The sequence below is a fragment of the Equus asinus genome, chromosome 5 (assembly GCF_041296235.1).
Source record: "Equus asinus isolate D_3611 breed Donkey chromosome 5, EquAss-T2T_v2, whole genome shotgun sequence".
Taxonomy (NCBI): domain Eukaryota; kingdom Metazoa; phylum Chordata; class Mammalia; order Perissodactyla; family Equidae; genus Equus; species Equus asinus.
In genome coordinates, this window is record NC_091794.1 from 70,300,640 (window position 1) to 70,306,852 (window position 6,213).

At 59.3% G+C, this 6,213-nt stretch overlaps 1 long non-coding RNA gene across 1 annotated transcript; it reads left to right on the plus strand.

Annotated features, from left to right (window-relative positions):
- The first annotated feature begins 3,382 nt into the window (after positions 1-3,382).
- LOC123285511 (uncharacterized) lies at positions 3,383-5,842 on the plus strand. Its single transcript, XR_006527249.2, has 3 exons — positions 3,383-3,560; positions 4,741-4,821; positions 4,993-5,842. It is a non-coding gene; the product is annotated as an uncharacterized lncRNA (long non-coding RNA).
- Positions 5,843-6,213: the final 371 nt, after the last annotated feature.

The following is a 6,213-nucleotide window of genomic DNA, read 5'->3' on the forward strand; positions in this document are numbered from 1 at the left end:
CTCCCATGCTGAGCTGTTCTTGGTACCTGAGCTCTGGGTGTGAATGAGTAGCTGAGGGGAGTTGGTGAGGAGTGGAGGGTGGTGGGAAGGATGAGAAGGGATGAGGACAAGGGGGCCAGGGGTGTAAGTGGCAGCAGTAAAACACTTCAGACAACACGCTGGAGTCATAATCCCGGAGCAGCCACTCCGGCAGCCTCTCCTGAGTCAGGGAAGGGTGCCAGGGCAGGATCCCATAGTAACACTGAACTTCCTCTAGCGCGCCTTGGCTTGTTAAAGGGCCCAGCCGGCTCTGGCCGCAGAACGGGCCATCAAAGGGGAGGGGAGGGGAGATGCTGGGCCAGCGGGAGGTTTCTTCTGTGAGCCTCCCTGGCCCTCTGCCTCTGGGCCCCTTGAACCGTCTTCCAGGGCCCCCTGCTGTCGGACTTCCTCGTGTGCGCCCCCCGCCCCCCGTCGCCACCCCCACCCTCAGCTGCTCAGAGCACCAGCCTGCAGCTCTACAGTCCTGGGTCGGCAGCTCACAGGATGTGTGATCCTGGGCGATCTTCATCTGTGCGACAGGCCAGGTGATGGTGGTGCCTGCTCAGAGGCCGTGTGAGGGTTAAGTGAAGGGACCCGCATGGAGCGCTTAGCCAAACACTGGCCCGGTACACCGTCACTCCAGTCGTCACTCGAGGTGTTTCTGTAGCCCTCGTCCGCCTGTGAACACGCAGACCCCATGGTGCACAGCTCCTTACAGGTTACAAAGCTCCTCCGCCTCTGGGGTCTCGCACTTAGTCCTCACAGCGGCCCAGCCAGGTAGAGTGGGCTTAGTGACCCGCATTCACACATGTGGAAACTGAGGCTTGCGGGGAGTGAGTGACTTGCCTGAAGTTACACGGCCTGTCAGGTGTGGCATGTGGGTGCAAACCCTGGGAGATTCGAACCCAAATCCACCACTCTTTCCACTAACCCGTGGACAGTAGCAGTGACCCAGCATTGCGGGGAGGCGGCAGCTCCCATGAGGGGTTCCGTTCTCTGCCTGACCCCCAGATCTCGCCCTGTCCCGGGGCTGCGGGCGCCCACACTGCCCTGTCCCAGCTCCAGGGCTAGCCCTTTGCCACGCAGGGCTTTAGTTTCCCCGTCTGTGACATGGGGACAGTCCCCCGGCCCTACAGGGTTGGGAGCTTCAGTGAGATACAGTGTGGAAGGGCCCGGAGCCGGCTGGGTCCCACACATGGTGACGACCCGGCCCCCTCCTGGCTTTCTCCCCTTTGGCCCAGGAGCTGGAGACTGTGAAGGTCACGCCCTTGTCTGGGGGGTCTCGGGAAACCTTGTCCTTGGCCCCTCTGGTCGTCTGGGATGTCGTTCCTGGTGTGTGGCCTTCGCACCCCAGCCTTTGGGAACAGGGACAGGGCAGAGTCACTGGGAGAGAAAAACAGACAGAGAGATGGGAGAGAGGAGGCGGGCATGTGGCTTCCTCCTCTGGGCTAAGTCCCTGCCCTGCAGCTGGTGTGGCTCCCAGGGGTGTGGGAAGCCAGCAAGACCCTGTGGGCCCCCTCTCGCTGTCCCCAGGAACTCCACGCAGCCCACCACCAGCCTTGGCTCCCCGGGGTCTGCCTCCTCCTGCTGTGCCTTCTCTTGCCTGCCCTGCCTTCAGCTTTGCACTCCCTGCTGGACCCTTCACCTCTCTCTCTCCTGGTTGTTCTGTCTTTTCTCCTCCCACTCCTCGTCATAGAGGGGCCCCTCGCTCCCCGCCCCCCACACCCACTCACACTGGTGGGCTTTCTGTCAGGCCCTGGCAGAGGAAGTCTGGAATATGACATACCCATCTCACTCCAGGCAGGGCCGGCCCCTGCTGACGTCGGGGGCAGAAAGTGGGGGGCTCCCTGACTGTTCCTACCTCCTGGCCTCTGCCACCACGCCCACACTCATGGGAAGCTCCCCTAAGTCCCCAGGGCTCTGGTTAATGAAGAAGTGTGGCTCCCTGGGGCCCAGCCAGGAATCCCAGGGCTGGGGAGCAGGGGATGGTATGTGGCCTCCCTGCTCCCTGCCTCACCCCATTTGTCAGCCCAGACTTCTATGGAAAACGGGGGCTGTGGGCAGCACCCTTGGGATCTCATGGGCACCATCCCTCTACCCCGGTACAATGACAGAATGCTGATAAGAAAACAAAACTGGCTTCGAGAAGAGCCCCAGATATGGAAGTGCACCCCAGAGCTCTGTGGGCACATGCACTTGGAGCCGTGAGCACTCGAGCACGGGTGAGCACACCCAGAGGCACTAACTTCACACTGAGACACAGACCTGCATACCAGCCGATAGCCGATCATCCATGGGAGTCAACGCGCTTAGGAAGATAAATGTGCACGTGGGGAGAGACACTTGTCCCCCGAGACTGTCAGGCACACATGCAGCTATGAAATTTGCGCTCAGACACGGAAACACACCCAGCAAGGGACATTCCCTCGGAAATCTTTGTATAGATCCAGAGAGAGAGCTGGTAAATGCGGGTCTAGGTGGATATCCATAGACAGAGACGTGTGTATACACAGAGACAGAGTGTGTGTGATCCTTGTGTACACACAGAGACGGGCATGTGTACAAAGGAACAGTTGTGGATGCACGGCGATGGGTGCAGTCTCACGGGTATGTTCACCCAGAGCCCAGACTGTCCGTCACTCAGAGACGGACAGTCACCCACAGAGAGACCAGTGCACCTGGGGCCCAATGCATGGACACTAAGATGAGTTCGTACTCCCGAGGAAGCAGTGTGACCGGATGATAACACAGGTGCACCCAGAGACAGACAAGTGTGCACGGCGACAGAAACAGGCGCGCACGCCAGCAGCTCCTCACCCCAGACATACTGCAATGCCCCGTCAGGGACCACCCTTGTCCGCTGGCTCTGGAGTGCTGCAGAGCCAGCCATGGAGAGGAGGGTCATCTCTATGCTCAGACATCCCTGGAAGTTTGAGGTGGGTCCTCAGGGCGTGGCCCGTGGGAGTCGGCACAGCAGGGCGCTGGCAGGCGCCTGGGGGTGACTGTCCTATGAGCGGCTCAGGCAGTCCCTAATGACCCATGTGGGCCGTGGCCTTTGTTCTGTCTCTACCACCTCCCCTGGAGAGAGGAGCCATGGCCAGGCTGCTGATTGGAGGGCGGGGCAGCCAGGCTGGGAGGCTCCACCCGGAGGTGACTTCAAGGAGAGACAGGTTGAAAAGAGAAGGGTGAGAAAGGCTTGAGGTGTGCGTAGCGTTGGCAGCTCACACAGATGGAACGGAAGGCAGGGTGAGGAAAGACTCATTCAGGGCTCACTGTGTGCGGGCCCTCTCCTTTGCTATCCGCGTGTCTTAACCCATTTAACCCTGACAAGGCCCAACAGCTAGGTGCCGTTCACATTTCACAGGTGAGGAAACAGAGGCCCGGAGAGGCAAAGTGACTTGTTCAAGGTCACACAGCCACTGACTGCCAGAGTTGTGATTTGAACCCACATGGTCCTGTTCTAGGAGCTCCATGCCTAACCACCACACCAGACCACCCTGCCACTCCATGGGCAGCGTTACAAGCACACACTTTGGACACAGGTGAAGATGGGCTCAAACCGACAAGGATGCTTCCTAGCTGTGTGTCCTTGAGCAGTTCAGTCCATAGGTGGCTGCTGAGCACTCAGGGTGTGCTGGGGAGGGCGTGCTGGGGGGGGCATGCTTGGGGGGGGGGTGTGCTGGGGTGCGTGCTGGGGGGCATGTGCTGGAGGGGGCGTGCTGGGGAGGGTGCTCTGGGGAGGCCATGAAGCAGGGATGGAGCCAAGTGAGAGGATATGCTCTGGGCTGAAAGCTGGAGAAGACAGAGGGTATTCAGAGAAAAGCCAGCCAGCCACAGCACAGGTGGTCCTCTCTGTGCCAGAGGTGTGCCCACTCTCCCAGCTTGGGGTAGGGTCAGGACAACACCTTGGAGGAGGGGACAACATTTTGAAGTATGAGTAAGAATCTGTCAGGGGAAGATGAGGCAGAAAGGACAATCCAGGCTCAGGGCACAGCACGTGAGAAGTTTGAGAGATGCCGGGTGGCTGGGATGTGGAGCTCGAGACGGGGAGAAAGTCGGAGATGTGTTGAGAGCGGGGCTCTTGAAGACGCGTGGGTGCCACGCAGAGGACTGTGGATTTTATCCTGAGCAGAGGGGTGGCATGGTCAGATTAGCGTCTTAGAAAGACCAGAGCAGATTGCGGTTTGGGGCTGGCAAGAGCAGACACGCAGGCTGGTGAGAGACTGCTGTGGTAATGCAGGGGACAGCCGGTGACCGCAGGGAGTGAGGGCTTCAGAAGTTGTCTCAGAGCCTAACACGGTGACCAAGCTCAGGTGCTCATTTTGCTGTGGGAGCAGCAGCCTGGTCTTGGGGGTGAACGGTGCTAGCCAGTCACAGTGACCGGCTCCTCTTCGTCAGTGACATTCTAGGCCTGGGCATGTGTCTTAGTTTGGGCTCTCCCAGAAGCAGACTGTGAGACAAGGATGTGAACGCACATGGTTTACTCAGGAGAAAGAGAGAGCACTGATAGGATTTGGTACCCAGCATGTTGTTGGTGACCAGGACACGAATAGTTTGACTGTAGTGGGGAGAGCAGCCCAGCAGGCCTTGGAGGAGGGAGGGGAGAAAATGAAGATGGGAGGTGTGGACACTGCTCAGGGAGCTTGGCTGTGAAAGCCAGCAGATGGACAGGGTGGGAGCTCAGGGGAAACACAGTCTCATGGAAGGGGTTCGTTTCCCCAGCCCCCTCTGTGGGAGACCTGCATGTCTTACACGTGGACGGAAGAAGGCCAGGCCGGCCAGAGAGGCGGAGGACATAGAAGGGTAGGTTCCTGAGCCAGTGGGAGGGGTGGGCTCCCGGCACAGGTGGAGGGATTGGCCTCGGAAAGGAGGTGGGACCACGTGCCCTGAGGCTGGAGAGAAGAGGAGTGTGAGAGCTCAGAGACAGGGTGAGGGCTGTGAGACGGAGGCCTTACGTGCCTTTTTGTTCCTCAGGTGGCGGGGGATGTGCTGTCTCCGGGAGACTGGTGACCATCTGGGGCGATGTCTGTGGACAGTCAGAGAGAGAGCCACCTAGGGAAAGGCTGGGGCGGAACTGAGACCCTGGACCAGGCTGAGACCATGACGGGTGCTGTGCTGCCTACGTCGTGACAGACTCTGCCAGCAGCGCTCAGAGGTCCAGACACACAGGGGAGAATGTGGCCAGCTGGGCTTGTCCAGCAGATGTCATGAAAGGAGACCAGAACAACCCTGACCCTGGAATCTAAGCCCAAGAGGGAAGGCGGGGCAAGGGATCTCTGAGGTGGGGGGAGGACAGCAGGGAGAAGAGGCCAGAGTGGCGGAGGTCGCCGGAATGTGCGGGAGGGAAGGCAGCTGTCTGGAAGGTGGGGCCAATGTTTCAGAGGTGGGGCGATTAGGGGGGATGGCAAGTCCAGGGTGTAGTCACAATAAGGGTGACAGTCTTCCATTATGGATGGCTCCATCAATGCTGTCGCGGCCCCGCCTGCATCGTGGCTTTCACCATTCCCAGCCATGCAGACGGCTTCACCTGCAACCCCTGGACTTTCGGGCTGCTCACGGGGGGTTGGAAAAGCCCGGGGTGGTGATGCCCTCGCGCAGTGGTTGGTGGACAAACGCTCTGCTTCCTCGCCCCTGAGGGGAGCAGCTTGGGGCCGTGGTCTACACTGTCTCCCCAAGGTGCCCATGGGGATTGAGACTCGATTGCCCACAATGGTAAGCTGCTCATTAACACACCCTGAACTGGCTTCTTCTCATCCCTGTGTCACTCCTCCATCCCCTGCCTGTGCCTCCTGGGGTCGCCTCCCAAATAAACCACTTGCCCTCGAATCCTTGTCACAGAGTATTCTTGTGGAGCAACTCAACCCAAGACAGTGGCTCAAATCTTTGAGCTTTGTTTCCTCCTGCGTAAGATGGGGAATCGATCCGTACCTCTGAAGCTGGGAAGACACAACCACACGCTAACACCATGCCCAGCACCTAGAGGACTGGTTTAGCACCCTTTCTCATCCACACAGTAGGTGTTTAATAAAAGTCTCCAGCCCCTCAGACTGCCTGGGACGGCTGAACCTTTCTGCTCCTGCCAATCAAGCCCCACAGGTAAGCCAATCCCTCAGGCCTGACTATTCTTAATGCTCTTTGCTGAGCACCTGCCAGGTGGCCTCCCATGCTGGCAGCAAGGGCTCCCTGGGGACCTCC